The sequence below is a fragment of the Sus scrofa genome, chromosome 7 (assembly GCF_000003025.6).
Source record: "Sus scrofa isolate TJ Tabasco breed Duroc chromosome 7, Sscrofa11.1, whole genome shotgun sequence".
NCBI classification, from domain to species: Eukaryota; Metazoa; Chordata; class Mammalia; order Artiodactyla; family Suidae; genus Sus; species Sus scrofa.
In genome coordinates this window covers 121,297,761-121,316,720 of record NC_010449.5, presented here as the reverse complement: position 1 = coordinate 121,316,720, position 18,960 = coordinate 121,297,761, and the positions used below count along the sequence as shown (strand labels likewise).

Sequence of the window (18,960 nt, the reverse complement as noted above, 5' to 3'; positions counted from 1 at the left end):
TTTCGATCACTTCTGCTCTTATCGTTATCTCTTTTCTTTTGCTTATTTTGGGCTGATTTTGTGTGTGTGTGTGTGTGTGTGTGTGTGTGTGTGTGTCTTAAAGTGGAAGCTAAGATAATTACTTGGCAATTTTCTTTCTTTCTTTTTTTTGCTTTTTATGGCCACACCCGCGGCACATGGAGGTTCCCAGGCTAGGGGTCAAATCGGAGCTGTAGCTGCCAGCCTATGCCACAGTCACAGCAACATCGGATCCAAGCCTCATCTGCAACCTACAACACAGCTCACGGCAATGCCAGATCCTTAACCCACCGAGTGAGACCAGGGATTGAAACTGCGTCCTCATGGATGCTAGTCAGATTTGTTTCCGCTGAGCCATGACGGGAACTCCTTCTTTATTAATATAAGCATTAGTGCTATAAATTACTACTTGAGAACCACTCTATGTTCACAAATTTTTATTTATTTTTTTTCTTTTAAAGAGCCTTTAAAGATTTTTTTACCCTGAGGAATTCAAAAAGTGGTAGGTTTCTGGAATTTATGGATCTGTACTTGTTGACAATGACTCACCGGAAATAATCTGAACAAGCAGGAAAATACAGTCGATAGTACTGAAACCTACTAAAATAATCCCAGGACGTATGATTTATTCAACATAACGATACCGCTAAGTACTGTCACTGATATGAAACCGACTGCTTCTTACTTTTCTAAACACACAGTGGTATAATTAACAATACTCAATCATTTCTGTTCTTTCCTGAATATATAAAAATTAAACTACCAATTAAAAAACTAATATATTCTTCTCTTTAAATGTTTCTTACAGATACAATTTCAATATTTTCATTCAACAGTGCTGTGGTTTAAGAGATTTTTCATTCACAAGTCAAACAACAATCCACCCAAAGGGAATGGAGAGTCTACAGGCTCACAAGACAAATAAAGAGTTCTGGAATGCAGCGACTGACATTTCTAAAATACAAAACAGAAAATTCTTAGACGATATATGCAATTAGCTCTACTAAGCAGCTGGCCACAGAAGGAGAACATGTGCTAACTTTACTGGTGATTTCAATGGCACTCCAGATGTCTCCAAACTCAACTTGAACTCTCCTCTTAGACTTTGTATTTTGCTTTTCCATTTTCACTAATGACACAAAGTCCCTGAAGTATTCATTAGAGTCAAAGGCATATCCTACAACAAACTCATCTGGAATTTCAAATCCAACAAAGTCTGGTCTATATCCAGCACTTCGAGGGGTCCTTCTCACCAGCAAGGTCGCCACCTCGACCATCTTTGGATTATGCTGCTTGACTAAGGAAAGCAAGGTTTGCATTGTTTGGCCAGTGTCAATTACATCTTCAACAATCAAGACAGCCTTTCCAGTTAAAGTTGAGAGGTCCTCTCCACCAATTACTTTTAAGTCGCCTGTTGACAGTAGCTCTTCAGTCTGATAAAAGCTACAGCCATAGGAATGGATCTATTGCTGTTTCTGCTCAGGGCTTTGATGTAATCCAGCAGGTCAGCAAAGGATGTACAGCCCCCCTGGAGCACACAGAGGACCACGATATGATGGCCCCCACCTCTTCCATCACATCTCGAGCAAGCTGTTTGGTCCTGTCCATAATGAGTCCATGAGGAATAAAAACCTCTTCCAAATCCTCAGCATAATGATGAGGTGTACAAAACAAATCTAAGTCATAAGCTGGTTCATCATCACTAATCACAACACTGGGGCTGCGGGTCGCCATAATGGAAAATGCTGTGTTTTCATTTGCATTTGGTTCAAAATGTTTTCTAAAATCCCTATCGGTTTCTTCCTGGACCTATAGGTTATTAACAAGGGTGCTGTTTAGCTTCCAAATATTTGGGAATTTTTCAAATATCTGTTACTGATTTTTTTTTTCTTTTTCTGTCTTTTTGTCTCTTTTGTCTTTTGTTGTTGTTGCTATTTCTTGGGCCGCTCCCACGGCATATGGAGGTTCCCAGGCTAGGGGTCCAGTCGGAGCTGTAGCCACTGGCCTACGCCAGAGCCACAGCAACGCGGGATCCGAGCCGCGTCTGCAACCTACACACAGCTCACGGCAACGCCGGATCGTTAACCCACTGAGCAAGGGCAGGGACCGAACCCGCAACCTCATGGTTCCTAGTCGGATTCGTTAACCACTGCGCCACGACGGGAACTCCTGTTACTGATTTTTAATTCCATCTCATCATCATTAGGGATACACTTTGAATAATTTCAGTCCTTTCAAATGTATTGAGCCTTGTTTTATAGCCTAGATTACAGTCTATCTCGGTAAACATTCCATGTACACCTGAAAAGAATATGCATTCTGTTGCTGTTACACTGAATGTTCTGTAAGTGTCAATTAGGCCAAATTAGGTGACAGTGTTGTTGAAGTCTTCTATACACGTATTGATTTTCTGTTTACTTGATCTATTGACTATTGAGAAAAGAATATTAAAAGCTCCAACTATAATTGCAAATATGATTATTTCTCCATTCAGTTCTCTCAGTTTTGCTGCACGGAATTTTAAAGCATTCTTATTGGATGTATACATATTTATGCCCCAATGTTTATAGACCTAATATTAAGTACCTAATGTTATGTCCTTTGATGAATCCACCCCTTTCTCATTATGAGTCTTTTTATCCTCGCTAATATTCTTTGCTCTGAAATCTACTTTATCTGATATCAATGTGGCCATTTTTGCATTTTTTATTACTATTACATTGATATATCATTTTCCATTCTTTTACATTTAACTTTTGGTGTCATTTTATTTAAAGGTCCTTGTAGGCATTGTATAATTGGGTCTTGACTTTTTATTGAACCTAACAATGTCTTAAATGGGCATTGAGACCACTTCATCTATTACTGACATGGTTTGGGTTTAATTTTCTGTTTGTTTTCTATTTATCCCATCTGTTGCTTGTTCTCTTTGCTATTTTTTTTTTTTTACATTCTTTTGGGTTGAGTATCTTTTGCTATTTCATTTTATCTCCCATTGTTAGATTACTAACCATAAATCTTTGTTTTGTTTTATTGCTAGTTGCTTTAAGGCTTACATACTTCTGTAACTTTAAGCATACCTCTGCAACTTATCACAGTCTAAATTCCAATAATGTCACCACTTGCCTTATAAGAACCATAACAACAATATACACCATCTCCCCCACCTCAGCTTTCATGCATGTTATCACATATTTTACACTGACATATTTTATAAACACAAAACGTTATTGTTTTTACTTTAAAAGTAAATAAAGTTTTTTTAATACAAAGAAGAATATATGGGTGTGAGTGTGTGAGAGTGTGTGTGTGTGTGTGTGTATCTGAAGCACTTAGCTGTATACCAGAAACAAACAACATTGCAAATTAACTATATTTCAATTAAAAATGAAATAAGAGGAGTTCCAGCTGTGGTGCAGTGGGTTAAGAATCCAACTGCAGCAGCTTGGGCCACTGCAGAGGCATGGATTCAATCCCCAGCCTGGTGCAGTGGGTTAAATAAAGGATCTGGTGTTGCCACCGCTGTGGCATAGGTTGCAGCTGGGGCTTGGACTCAGTCCTTGGCTGGGAACTTCCATATGCCACAGGTACGGCCATAAAAATAATAATAATAAATAAAAATAAGAGAAGTCCCCTGTGGCACAGCTGATTAAGGATCCAGTGTTATCACTGCCGCAACTCAGGTTGCTGCTGTGGTGCAGGTTCAACCCCCCCGACCAGAACTTCCTCATGCTACAGGTGTGAACAAAAAATAAAATGCGATAAAGTGATTTTTTTAATACTAAGAAAAAGCATTTACAGTTATGCACATATTTACCATTTCTAGTGTTCACCTTCCCTCTGTGCAGATGTAGATTTCTATCTGGTATCATTTTCCTTCTGCCTCAATAACTTTTTTTTTTTTTTTTTTTTTTTTTTGGTCTTTTTAGGGCTGCACCTGCAGCATATGAGTTCCCAGGCTAGGATTGAACTGGAGCTACAGCTGGTGGTCTATGCCACAACCACAGCAACGCAGGATCCAAGCCACGTCTGCGACCTACACTGCAGCTCATAGCAAAGCCAGATGCTTAAGGCACTTAGCAAGGCCAGGGATTGAACCCACATCCTCATGGATACTAGTTGGGTTCATTACCGCTGAGCCACTACGGGAACTCCTCAAGAGCTTTATTTAACGTTTCCGTAGTGCAGGTCTGTTGGTGATGAATTACTTCAGCTTTTAAGTGCCTTGAAACAGTATTTTACCTTTCTTTTAAAAAGATATTTTTCTGGTTTTAAATTTTCAGTTGACAGTGTGGTTTTCTTTTGGTACCCTAAGTACGTTGTTCAACTGTCTTCCAGTATTATTTACAATAAGACGTCTGCTGCCATTCTCATCTGGGTTTCTCTGCATGTAACTTGTCTTTTTCTCCCCCTCTGACTGCATTTAAGATTGTTCTCTTTATCGCTGATTATGAGAAATTCCACTGATGAACTTTTTCTCTTCGTGTTTTTTGTGCTTGGGATTCACTGATATTCTTGGATATATGAGTTTCGTCAAATTTGGAAAATTTTCAGCCATTATTTCCTTAAATTTTTTTTCTGCTCTCTCTTCCTTTGAAGACTCCAATGTCATGCATATTCAGTGAACTTGAAATGGTCCCACAGCTTACTGATTTCTCTGTTTATCTTTTTCACAAGCTCTTTACTCTCTGTATTGCATTTTAATTAGTTTCTATAACTATGTCTTCAAATTTGCTAAGCTTTTCCTTTTAGTTTCTGATCTGCAATTAATCCTATCTGGTGTACTTTTCATCCAAAACTTTTTTTTTTTTCCGTCTCTATAGAGTTCAATTTGGATCCTTCTTCTATCTTTCATGTCTCTCCTTAATATGCTTAAAATTTTCTCTACCTCTTTGCATATATGGGGTATATTTACAACATTGGTTTAACATTCTTATTTACCAATTATATCATCTGTACCATTTTGGGGTCTGTTTCTATTCACTGATTTTTCCTCTTATCATGGTTCAGATTTTTCTTCTTTCACATGCCTTTTAATCTTTGTTTGGGGAGTTCCCATCGTGGTGAAATGGTTAACGAACCCGACTAGGAACCATGAGGTTTCGAGTTCAATCCCTGGCCTCACTCAGTGGGTTAAGGATCCGGCCTTGCCATGAGCTGTGGTGTAGGTTGCAGACGCGGCTCAGATCCCATGTTGCTGTGGCTCTGGCGTAGGCTGGTGGCTACAACTCCGATTCGACCCCTAGCCTGGGAACCTCCATATGCTGTGGGTGCGGACCTAGAAAAGACTAAAAGAAAAAAATCTTTGGGGAGTTCCCGTCGTGGCGCAGTGGTTAACGAATCCAACGAGGAACCATGAGGTTGCGGGTTCGGTCCCTGCCCTTGCTCAGTGGGTTAACGATCCACGTTGCCGTGAGCTGTGGTGTAGGTTGCAGACGCGGCTCGGATCCCGCGTTGCTGTGGCTCTGGCGTAGGCTGGTGGCTACAGCTCCAATTCAACCCCTAGCCTGGGAACCTCCATATGCCGCGGGAGCGGCCCAAGAAATAGCAAAAAGACAAAAAAAAAAATCTTTGTTTGGAAGCAAGACATGGTGAATTTTACTAGATTGGATGTGTTTTATTCTTGTATTTCTATAATAGTCTTGAGGTTTATTCTGGGACACAGTTACTTGGAAACAGTTCACTCCTTGCCAGGATAGTTTCTAAGCTTTGGGAGGAACCAGAGCAGCACAGTTCAGGGTTGTTTCACTCCACTCCTGAAGCAATACACTTGTGAAAGACAAGGGATCAAACCTGCATCCTCACGGATACTAGTAGGGTTCTTAACTGCTGAGCCACAATGGGAACTCCTCATCCTATTTCTTTTGAGTGGATCTTTCCTCACCTCAAGGAACTGCTGATCAGTATTCCACTGAAGGCTTTGAGGGAACACCCTACAGATCTCTGGAGCTTTCTTTCTGTGCAGCTCTATAATCTCTGGTTCTCTCTTCTGAGAACTCTAGCTGCCGTGACCTTCCTGGGCTCCCAGCTCTGTCTCCTCAACCCAGGAAGGTCGCTGAGACCTAGCAGGATTTCTCCTCCCTGTGCTATAGTCTAGAAACGCTCATCAGGCAATAAACTAGAACAATCCCAGGGCTTGTCTCACTTTGTTTTCCCTTTCTCGGGGATGACTGCCTATGCTGCCCAGTGTTCAGTGTCTGAAAACCAGTTTCTAATATTTTGTCTGTTTTTTAAATTTAAAATTGGAGCATAACTATGGTCCCTATTACTCCATCTTAGCCAAAAGCATAAGTTCCCTAAGGTATTTAGAAGTGTGTGGTTTAACTGTCAAATGTTTATGGAGTTTTTATTGTTTAGTATCTTAATATTATTTATTACCAATTTAATACCATTGTGATCCGAGACTGGGCATTCCATTGTTCAAACCCTTTTAAATGTATTGAGATTTGCTTTATGTCCTAGCATATGGCCTACATTAGTGAAGTACTATTTGAATTTGAAAAGCATCTCTACCCTGCACTTGTTATACACAGTGTTCCATAAATGTCAGTTAAGGTAGCAGATAGTGTTATACAGATCTTCTGTCTTTATTGATCTAGTTGTTCTATCAATTACTTAGAGAAGAGTGATAAAATCTCCAACTGGGACTGTGGATGTGTTTATTCTCCTTTACTTCTATGAAAAATTTTTCACGCATTTTGAAGCTCTGTTATTAGGGTCATATTTGACTGTTATGTCTTCCTGATGAATTGATCCTTTTGTCATTATGAAAAGTCCCTCTATCTCTGGTAATACCCTTTGTCTTGAAGTTTGTTTGTTGTTTGTTTGTTTGTTTGTCTTTTTAGGGCTACACCTGCGGCATATGGAAGTTCCCAGGCTAGGAGTCGAATCAGAGCTAGCTAAAGCTGCCAACCTACACCAAAGCCACAGCAATGCAGAATCTGAGCCCCATCTGTGACCTACACTACAGCTCACAGCAACACTGGATCCTTAACCCACTCAGCGAGGCCAGGGATCAAACCTACGTCCTTATGGGTTCGTTACCACTGAGCCAGATGGGAACTCCCTTGAAGTCTACTTTATTGGTTAGTATTATTAGCAGACTTTCAGTCTTCTCATGCTTATGGTTTGGATGATATCTCTTCATTCCGCCTATTTACTTTTTGCTTATTTGTTTTTTTACTTAAAGTGTACCTTATTAACAGCATATAATTTAGTCTTGCTTCTGTATCCATACTTACAATCTCTTTTAATTATAGTATTTAGTCCATGTACACGTAATGTAATTGTTGATATGAGATTTATTTTTTAATTTTTATTATAGTTTATTTACCATGTTATGTCAATGTCTGCTGTACAGAAAAGTGAACCAGTTATACATATGCATATATACATTCTTTTTCTCATATTATCTTCTCTCATGTTCTATCACAAGTGATAGAATATAGAGATATGAGCAGATTTAAACCTACCATTTTGCTGTTTTCCGTTTTTAACCTCTGTTCTATTCTTCTCTTCCTCCTTTCCTGTATTCTTTTGAAATTATTATTTTTAGAATTTCATTTTATCCACTGGCTTTTTGGCTATGCCTCTTAAGTTTTTGTTTGTTTGGTTTTGGGTTTTTTTTTTTAGTGGTTGCTCTAAGGATTACAATATACATGCTTAATATTTTCAAGTCTTCTTAGAGTTAAATTGTACAAGTTTACATAAAATATAAGAAGCTTGCAACCATAAATGTCTTTTCTTCAACTGCCATCCTTTACTCTACAGTTGTCATATGTATTACACCCACGTATGTTATAAACCTCACAATATGATAATGTTTGCTTTAAATAGTCATTTTTTTATTTAAGAGGAAAAATAGTCTTCTATATTTTCCTACACATTTACCAATGATAGTCTCTCTAATCCTTCCAAAAGATCTGAGTTCCTGTCTGGCATATTCCTCCAACCTAAAGAACTTCCCTTAACATTTCTGTAGTGCACATCTGCTCACCACTTTTCATTTACCTGAATCTGCCTTTATTTCACCTTCATTCTTAAAAGATACAGAGTCAGGAGTTGACAGGTTTTTATTTTTCTACAGCACTTTAAAGATTCCATTCCACTGTCTCTAGACTCCATTGCTTCTGATGAGAGGTCAGTGATTTTCTCAACATTATTCTCTTCCACGTGAAATTCATTTTTCTCTCACTACTTTCGAGGTTTTCTCTTTATCTTTGGTTTCCAGAAATCTGGCTATGATATGCCTCAGTGTGGTTTCCTTTATATTTGTACTATTTGGGGTCTGCACAGTTGTGGTGTTTTGTTTTGTTTTGTTTTTCTTTTGAATCTGTAAATGGTCATATGTCACCAAATTTGGGAGCATTTAGGCATTATTTCAAATAGCTTTTTCTTCCCCATTCTCTCTCATCTCTTTCTAAGACTCCAATTACACATACACTATTACAATATATATTACACATGTACCTCTGGAGGTTGTCCAAAGGCCCTTGAGTATCTGTTCTTTTTCCTCCGATTCTTTCTTCAGTTTTCAGGCTGAATAATTTCTATTGATCTATCTCTAAGTTCAGTGGCTCTTTCTTCTCTCATCTCCATTCTGCAATGGTGTCCAAAACACAAACTCTTTATATCAGATATTATATTTTTAAGGTCTATACTTCCCACTTGTTTTTCTTTATAGTTTCTATTGCTACAGAGATTTCCCTATTTTTTTAATTCAATGTGAGTATATTTTCCTTTGTGTCCCCAAGCATCATTATAACTGTCTTAAAATCCTTGTCTGCTAATTTCAGCATCTGATCACCTTAGAAACAAACTCTACTGAAAGCCTTCCTCTTGAATATGGATCCCTTTTTCCTGTTTCTTCCTTTATTGAGTAGTTTGGGGTGAAATACTAGGGATTACAATATTTACATTGTGTATATTCTTATGTTTCTCTGAAGAACATCAATTTATTTTTTTAAAGAAGAGAAATTATTTTATTTTTATATATAATGATTTTCATTTTCTTCCATTATAGCTGGTTTACAGTGTTCTGTCAACTCTCTACTGTACAGAATGATGACCCAGTTACACTTACATGTATACATGCTTTTTTCTCACATTATCATGCTCCATCCTAAGTGACCAGACATAGTTCCCTGTGCTACACAGCAGGATCTCATTGCTAATCCATTCCAAAAGCAATAGTCTGCATCTATCAACCCCAAGCTCCAATCCATCCCACTCCCACCCCCACCCCCCGACAACCACAAGTCTATTCTCCAAGTCCATGATTTTCTTTTCTGTGGAAAGGTTCATTTGTGCCGTATACCAGACTCCAGATTTAAGTGATATCATATGGTATTTGTCTTTCTCTTTCTGACTTCACTCAGGATGAGAGTCTCCTTTAAGGAGGGAGCTAACCTGGCTCCACTCACATGTCAAACTCTGTCTCCTCTGTTGTGCAGCAGCAGCAGAATTTTCTGTGCAGCCCCTCAGTCTTAGCTGAGCTGCCGAAACTCTTCCCCATACGTAGGTTCAGGAGTCACCCAGAGACCTGGGCCGAGTCTAGTCACAGAATTTGTGGCTCCTCCTCTCTCACTCTTTCTGAGACTTCCCTCCTCACTTTCCAGGTGCTAGGACTGCCCCAAATTATGTCCTCCGGTTCTTCGAGCCAGTAACACTGTACGTTTTCTACCTGACTTCTAGCTGCGCTACCTGGCACAGACTGGCGCCCACCCTCAGGCAGAAAAACATAAAAGCAGGCAAGGCAGCTGGTGCCATTTCCTCCTCTGAGGGCATGTTCCCTTCCATGTCTGCCTGCTTTCTGTTGTTCTCCAATACCTTTGGGCAGTTTGTTGCTGTTGTTCAGAGTTTATAATTGTCATCTATAGGAAGCTAGTCTGGTGGGAACTGCTCCTTCATCACTGAAAGCCAAATCTAATATCCAATTTTAAGCATCTGGTTTGCAGTAATGGAGAGTAAGACATCACCCCATCTCCTCACCTCTATCCCCACGCCTGACACACACCCATACTCTGTTACCCCAGTATTTCAACAAAAATCTCCCCACACCTTGCCTTCTGGTAGGACTATTAAAAGAGTGAGGGAATGGAATACTTCTTTGGTGGGTCAGCCACGTGTCACAGAGATGACAAGAAGACCAGGAGTGATCTACAAGTTGATGTCATTTACTGCAGGCATGAATGAAGAGCCAGGAGTAATTTAAGGTGATAATCCCACCCCCACTACTCTCCCCACCACTGCCAGTCTCAGGAAAACTAGTGGAGAGCCTGGGAAGCCCGCAGGTATAGGCACTTGAACCAGTCTCACCTGAATCTCTAAGAGCAGAGCGCCTCAGCTGCTGTCTGTGTTACAGGGGGCTCACATCTGCAGAAACAGCGAGAGCTAAAGTGGCATCTTACACCACCCTCCAAAGTGCTTCCTAGAATGTTTCCTATACCAAATGATGCAGCTCCCTCAAAGTAAAGGTTGAGGAGAAACTTGATCAGAATCTGTAAGTACATGAACATTCATTATACAGAAAATTCCAAGAAATTATTCTCTCTATTCAATAAGGTCAGAACAAAGGGAAGGAGTTTTAAATGTCAACAGAAGATGTAAAAGGGCAAAAAAGAGTTTTCTTCGAGTAAAGAGGATTAAGAGCAAGACATTTCACAGAGGTCGCTGAAGAATGCGTGGGGAGCTGGAGGTGGGGGTTCAGAGGTCATCGGGTCCACCCTGCTTGTGGAGTGGGGGTGACTCCTCGGCAGCCTGCAAGGTTCTCAGCAGGGGGTGCAGCCTGTCCAGCGGTGGGGAGTACAGGACTCCAGGAGGAGCCAGAGCCCCTTCTGAAAGCACCACAATCTTAGACACTCTTCTGAGACCAAATACCCCCTCGCCTCCCACCCCCCGGTCACAGTAATCATGGAGTCAGCAGTTACTGCATGCGAAGCATGCTTTTCAGCACTTTATGAGAATTAACTCAATCCTTACCACAACATCGGAGGAGGGCAGGATTATAAACATCACTTGACAGGTGAGGAAACTGAAGGCCAGGGAGGTTATCTGGCCCAGGTCACATTGTGAAAGGTGAGCAGGGAATCAGACCCAGGCAGGCTAGCTGGAGAGCCTCCAGGCTCAACCACCAAGGCTCACCCACCACCCTGCTCTGTGGAGTAACCCAGCACAAACCAGACTGACGCCTCTTGCCAAGGACAGCCCTCTAGGGATGGATGCATAGACAAATGGATAAATGTCAGGTGGATGAAAGGATGGCGCTCCCGGTTGGGGTCATCTACAGCTTGGATGAGCGGACCTCCTCTTCTCTAAGGGTACTCGACGTGTTGATTAAGTTGTGCAACAGAAGGAGGCTCAGGGTCATGCTCTTGGTCATGAGGAACCGCCCCCATTCTGGAGCCAAGCATTAATTCTCCGAGTTGAGTGCTATTTCTCCTCAAGCCACGGCCATCTACGTGGACTATATCGCCTGGTAGACACTCCACCCCCCATGTTCACGAGAACATCCTGGGACTCTCAGGCACCACGAGGACCTGAGGTGCCAGCTCATTAGTAAAATAAGGATGAGATGGAATCACCAAGGTCCATTAGTAAAATAAGGATGAGATGGAATCACCAAGGTCCTGGATTTTGTGTCAGGTGCCCTTCCAAATCAAGAATCACTTGGTCTCTGGCCTCAGGATACACAGATCCCAGGAGTCTACGAACAAAAAAGAACTGATGGTTGTGGTGAATGAATGCTGGCTTCCAGCAAGCACATCTGTCTTTTAATCCTGCAATGCCATGCGCTCGACTGCCTGCTCAATGTCCACTCGTGCTTTTTCCTTTCTGTGGCTGCACTCGCAGCATGCAAAAGCTCCTGGGCCAGGAGTGGAACCCACCCCACAGCAATGACAACCCCAGATCCTCAGCCCACTGAGCTGCCAGGGAACTCCCCATTTGCACTTTCTCTGGTATGAGTGCCCCACCTTTCCTTGGAGAACCACCCATGCCTCACACAGTCAGTGTGGCACATTAGACACTGGCTCTAACTTCTACAAAGGACACGTGACACAGGCCTGGCCAATCAGAGGCAGTGAGGTACAAGTCCAGGTTTCAACAGGCAGGAAAGGGGAAGAAACATTTCCTCTCCACTGGGATCGGAAAGGAGCAGCCCTGAAGTGGAAAGGGGGTCACCACGGGGATGGCATGTCCCTGGGACCAGGACACACTGAGAGAGAAGTAAGACTAAGACCTGAGGATATCTGAGCCCCTGAGTGCAGCCATGCCTAAAGCTGCAGCCCTCAGGCTTGTTACCTCTCGAACCGAGAGATTCACTTTTTTGCTCCAGAGACTAGGAATTGAGTGTTCTGTCTCTTGCAACCAGGAGTTCAAACACAAATCCACTGAAGAATTCCGGGGAGTCATTTTCATGAACATTTCTCAATACAAATAAAAAAGAACACCAGCCCTTCACCCCTCAAATTTCATCCAGAAACCCAGTAAGGGGGTGCACTCAGAGCCTTCCAGCCACAACGCCTTACCTGGCCGTGGACTTCTCCCAGACACGCTCGGGGGCTCGGTGGGGGCTGTGCTTGGAGTCAGTCTAGCAGGAAAGCTGTCAGTTGACCGGAGGCCTCCACACACCTGCCTGGCCTCCCCTGTCACTCCTCAGCTGGACTTCACCCTGCAGCCGGGACTCCCCACCTCACCCTGCTCTTTGCAACCTGGGGTCTTACACACGGCCTCCCCGCTGCTTGAAGCAAACTGCTCCCTCTCTACCAGTTGGCCCCCATTCTTCCTTCCAGTCTCCGCAGAGATGCTCCTTCCTCCAGGAAGCCCTCCTGACTCCCTGGGATACGGCCCCAGCGGATGTCACGCTCCACGCCTCCTCTCTGGGAGGGGTGGATGCACCACGTGGCATCGGCTGCCATCTGCCGTCCTCTTTCCTGAGGCCAGGCAAAGAGTGGTTGGTGTGGTGGGACAGAGTGTCAGTCAGTGGGACCAGGCAGCTGGACGGACTTATTCGCTCTCCACTTTCAGTCAGTACTCCTTTCCCCCAGGACGTTACGTAGAATGATCTTTGGATTATGCAAGAGACACGTGTACTTTGATAATAAGCCCCATAAGGGCTATCATCCCTTTAGGCCCCCACCTGCCCCACAGGTGATGGAATCTCCAGAGCACCCCCTGAGGTAGGCGTAACTGGGCCATTTTACAGATGATGCGACAGAGGCTCTAGGTACAAAGAAAGTCACCCAAGGCTATATACGGAGCAAGTAAGGGGCCCAGGATTCACAGCCCGAGTCCAAGTCCACGTGCCTTGCTCAGGGTGCTCCTCACCTGGGTGCCAGGTGTTACTGTCCTGGGAAGTGGGCGGTGGGTAAGATCCTAAAAAGAAAGAGAAGGTGACCCCGGACCTCACCCTTGCACTCGGACAAAGGAGCCACCCGGAACCTGCCGGCAACATCTGTACAGCATTTTTCTCGCATTCCTTGTTTTTACTGAGATCCTACTGAATATACAATTTGGCGTCCTGCGTTCCTCGCTTAACATTTTGCAGTATTCTTAAAAACTTCATTTTCAAAAGTGCAGTTACCCATCAATTCCAGAGGAGCAGAGCGTGGATATGGCAGGGGCCTTGAACCTGACCATTTTCCCCTGGTGCCAATAGCTATATGCACACAGCAAGAGGATTTAACAGCCTGATTCAGCACGGTGGAAGGAGTAAATTGCTTGAGTCTGGGAAATACATTACCTCAATCTCACAAATGGTTTCTGAAAATCATTAGGCCACAGAAATGTCATTCTGCAGGCCTGGCTTCTGCCGCCTCCCCCACTGGCCCAGCTGCGCCCCATGTCACTGGGAGCACTCAGACCTGGGGTGGTAGCAGGCTGAGCCCCCGGCCCTCCTGCAAAACACACAGAATGTTCTCTCGGCTGCCCTGATCTGCTCAAATCAGAGACAGTAAAAGAACGGCTGATGGGAATCAGCTCCCACCTCTACCCAGAGGCCCCTCACGCCCACCCGAAGCCCAAGTCCCCGCATTGCCGTGAACTCCCCAGAAATTATCTCTGTGGTCTCCAGGTTGGGGTCCAAAAATAAGGTTGTAGTTGATGTACGTAGTAGACTGATGTCTATTCACTACAGTAGATTTACGTCAAGTCCATTTCTCAGAAACAATGCCTAAGTCTAATTACTCCTAAAAGAGCCAGCTAAGAACTAAGCAACCAGTTTCCAGTGGCTTGCGGTGAGCTCGAAACTCCCCTGCACCCAAGCTCGTACCCAGGCCTGGGGTTCTTAAGGACTGAGCATTCATCATTCCCTAACAAACCGTACCATGAATGCATTAGGCGGTGGTATTATTAATGGGGCCCCCAAATTTTCTAATAGTCTTGAATTAGTTGTATAATCACATTACTTTGGTGAGCACAAAATTATCTTACCTATAAAAGTTTAACAAGTGATTCTAAAGGATTAAGAGGAGTTATATAATGGGATAATAATGATAAGTCTATAGCACTTAAGTCAATGATTTTGTGGTCACACAGCCTGTAATTTACCGAAGCTGCTTGGCTGCGGGTTTAACAGCCAGAAATCCCTTTATCTGTACCTGTGCTGACAACAACAGGGATGCATACGTCAAAGAACAGCAGCTCCCCCAAGAGCCAGGTGTGATGTGATCAGCAATACTTGTGCTGATTACAGAAAGCCCATCTGTCCATTAGTCAATCTGTCCGTCTCCCCTGCAACATGGCTCCCAAGATTTTAGACACAGCACGTGGCTTCCAATTTTTTTAAAAGAGGAAAGTGGCACAACTGCTGTTCAGCTTTTAGGTTGTTCTTTTTTCCTTTCTTTCCATTTTCTCTTCAGGGCTGCACTTGCAGCATATAGAGGTTCCCAGGCTAGGGGTCGGATTGGAGCTGCAGCTGCCAGCCGAGGCCACAGCCACGGCCACACCCGATCCATGCCACATCTGCGACCTACACGGCTGCTCACGGCAACGCCAGATCCTGAACCCACTGAGCGAGGCCAGGGATTGAACCTGCATCCTCACAGATACTAGGTCAGGTTCTTAGCCTGCTGAGCCACAGCGGGAACTCCTAGGGTATGTTTCTTAAGTTAATTATTATCGGTATCGCGTTATGGACGGTGCGTCGTCCTTGATACATTTTCACTGATACGGATCATCAACATCAGCAGTGTGTCTGCTGTGACTCTGCGTTGTTGCGAAGACCCTGGGGACCCCAGGAGCAAGTGCGCACAATGCCAGCCCACCTCTCTGGACTCTGATTGGGCCCCTAGCTGCACTCTCCCACCCCACCAGCAGGAAGGCAGGCCCAGGGGCGAAAGTCCAGGGGTCACAACGCTGGGGAAACGCCACACGGAGCAGTTAACTCAAGGCGCAGAATCCTTGTGGAGGAGCTCCCGTCTTGTCTCAGTGGTTAGCGAATCTGACTAGCATCCATGAAGATTCAGGTTCCATCCCTGGCCTCGCTCAGTGAGTTAAGGATCTGGCATTGCCGTGAGCTGTGGTGTAGGTCACAGACGCGGCTTGGATCCGGCATTGCTGTGGTTGTGCCGTAGGCCAGCCGCGATAGCTCTGATTTGACCCCTAGCCTGGGAACCTCCATATTCCTCAGGTGAGGCCCTAAAAAGCAAAAAAATAAAATAAAATAAAAAGAAGAAGAATCCTTGGGGACTAACCCTCCTTTTTTCTTTCCAGGATGGCCGCCTAAAGCCCTTCCCCTGAGCCCTTCCTCCTCTTAGAGGAGGAGCCCCAAGGTGGAAGCGCAGGGCTTTGAACCCCGCATCTGTGAGAACGGGCTCCCCAGCGCCTCCAACACCAGGCCCTTCTCCACCCAGATGCCCCCAGACAGGCTCCACGCCCACATCTCCCGAGGAAGAAGTCGGAAGCTCAGGGCGACCCAGGAGCTCAAGGAAAAAGGTGGAGGGAAGCTTCTCGTTAATCCGAAAATGAGAGGCCTGCCACCCAGCAGGTCTCCCTTTTGACTCTGGCAACTGGGAAGCTTCCGGCCGATTTCGTGGGCCCGGGTCGGCCTCCTCCACCCCCGCCCCCAAGCTCCCTGGCTTCTAAGCCGTCTTTTCTTCTCTACAACCGTCAGCTTTAAAACCCTCTTGTTGGTATAAGTTTTGATGATAAACTAGTTTAAAACCTCTTTTGGAAGTTGTAGCGGCATAAATTATAAATAAACACCAACAAAGCAAAAGCTCTGAGGCACAATCTTATTACCACCTTGAAGGAGCTTGGTGTCATTTTTCTTCCAGTGAACATGTAAATCTGGTGTCCAAAACAATGCAAGGTGCTTTATTCTGTGGCTTATTTGCATGATTTTTAATGGGAAACAATACTAAAGTGTAACTGAATCCTCTAATCCTAAATTCATCTAGACTTTGCTGCAGAGCACACAGCTGTAATACATTCCGAAGTTCACAGGAGATTGGCGTGCAGAGTTCTGAGGTTCCCAGGACGAGAGAGCAAGCAGGAGGCCTTGGGGGACCCCGGGGGACAGCAGCGAGGCCATCAAGGCCTGACCTGTCGCCCCACGGTGCCCCTTCCATCGACATGGCTTGAGCAGATGACCGCGTCTCTGCACCGCCACTTCCACAGCTAGGAAAGGGGGCCGGCCCGCCGCTGCCCGGAGCTGCAGGGAGGCGCAACAGCAATTACCGTAACGCAATAGAAGGCACAAGAGAAGAGTCTGCTCTCTTTCCTACTTTCTGCCACCTGCCGCCCAAATGGCTCGGTGCTGGAGCAAACAGGGCTCCCTAAAAAGCAAGGCACTGCTTGAGCGCCTCCCTGCACGCTGGCCGGGCAGGTGAGGCCACCCCATGTGCGATGGTCCCAACCATCCACCCGAGGTCAGTCCCAGAGGCCCAGTAGCAAAGAGCCAGCCCAGGGCCAATGAAGGCGTGACAGGGACAGCGGAAGCCCGCACCTGGGGGTCCCGAAGGTCCTCCTGAAGTGTGAGGAGGTGACGCCTCTGCCACGTGTGTCCATGGAAAGGCAGCTGCCCTGACAACAGCCGTCTCGGCTTCAGCTTCAACTGGACCTGAGACCCAGCCTAAGCTGGAGCAGAGCTGGGCCAGGCCCTGGACAGAGCCCCAGACCCCTGGGTTCCACCTCGCATCCCGGGCTTAGGAAAGACGTCCATCCTGGACTTGCCCGGGGCAGCTTTCCTGACCCACGGCTAAATGGAAGGGGTCCTGCTTGCCAGCACACGCCTCTCTCCATCCTCGCCTTTCTGAGGACAAACCACTACGCTCTTTTTTTTTTTTTTTCTTGTTTTTTGTTTTTGTTTTTGTGGTTTTTGTCTTTTTAGGGCCACACCTGCGGCATACGGAGGTTCCCAGATGAGGGGTCGCATTGGCGCTGTAGCTGCCGGTCTACACCACAGCCCCAGCAACTCAGGATCCGAGCCGCGTCTGTGACCTACACCACAGCTCATGGCAACGCCGGATCCTGAACCCACTGCGCGAGCCCAGGGATCGAACCCACGTCTTCACGGATGCTAGAAGGTTCATTAACTGCTGAGCCACGACGGGCTTTCCAAACTGCTACGTCCAAAGAAGAAAAATTACCAGCGGCTTTGGTGAAGCACCAGCCCCCTCCACCCCAGCTTTCCTTTCACTTTCATGGGTCCAGAGGTCTCTTCCAGCCACAGCATTCGGCCAGATACGTCCCAAGAGGACACAGGCAGCCCCGTGCAGAACTGAGACCACTGCTGCGGCCGGAGGACCAAGAGGGGCCGTGGGCAGGACAGGGGTCCGGCTCTCCCTCCAGCTGCCTGGCCACGGAACAGAGAAGGCTTACGCCTCCCCAGGGCTGCTGGGAGGAGACAGTGGGAACATGCGTCAGGAGGGCCTCGCCCGTGCCGGGCGCTAACGGGCAGCGATTACTATTACTCATGCTCCAATCACTCAACACACGCTCTCCCGCCTTCCGAGCGCAGGCATTTCACATCAGCCCGGAGCGCTCCCAATTAATGAAAGAACAAATTAAACTGTCATTACTTTGGCTTAATTCTGTAATTAAAGAACTTCAAGAAGCGACTGGCTCTAAATAATGCATGCTTTTGTCAAAAAAAAAAAAATGTTGCATTCTGGGCAAAGAGGAAAAAAAATAAGGGGGGAAATGCTTCGGGGAAAAGGAGAGAGAAGAGATATGAGGCGGGAGCGATGATATTTATCCCCAAAGATCGGAGGGGACAATCAAGTGACAGCTGAAGGACTTAATTTGTTTTTGAATTAAGGCTTCAGCTATCACCGAAAACAGGAAAATATACGGCCCCCACCCCGAGCTCCTGCTCCACATCTGCCATAAACAGAAATGGTGTCGGGAGTAATTCAATCGGTGGCTTTTCCAGTTGATGAGGCAAAGCTCGGCAGTCATTCTGACATCTGCTTGTGTGTGACTCTCCTTTTTATGTCAGTTCAGGGGGAAGAGAAATAAAGAAAGGAAAGGCATGTGGCACGTAAATTTTTTTTAAATGTGTGCCTCTTAACCAGCAGATCATGCAGCTGCCACATGTTACGAACCTGAGGCGGTGGCTGTCCCATGCAGGGGTGGGGAGAGGGGTGGGTCTGGACTCAGACGGACAGGATTCCAACCCAGCTCTGGGCACCCCCGCAGCCCGACCCAGGCCCCCTCCTGCGGGCGAGACAGGGCAGCGAGCAGAGGCTGAACAAGCGCCTGTGGGCTGGCAACAGCACATGAGATCTGGATTGGGAACCAGCAGCCAGGCCTGCAACTTCAAATTAAATAACTTATTGAGATGTTTTCTTCTCGTTAGGCATTAATGTTTTCATAAATCTCATCCACGGGGTAATTGCAGCGTCCTGATTCTCTGAATCACATAAAGAAATGGCTTTCAGACATGGCTCCCATTTCTGCCTCTATTAGCTGCAGAACCCAAAGGATGAAATGTTATTAAAT

At 45.3% G+C, this 18,960-nt stretch overlaps 1 protein-coding gene and 1 pseudogene across 13 annotated transcripts in view; both read right to left on the bottom strand.

Annotated features, from left to right (window-relative positions):
- WDR25 (WD repeat domain 25) overlaps nucleotides 1-18,960 on the bottom strand; it is a 146,096-nt gene that overhangs the window by 67,574 nt on the left and 59,562 nt on the right. The window lies entirely within an intron of this gene.
- Nucleotides 996-1,954, bottom strand: LOC110261646 (annotated as a pseudogene).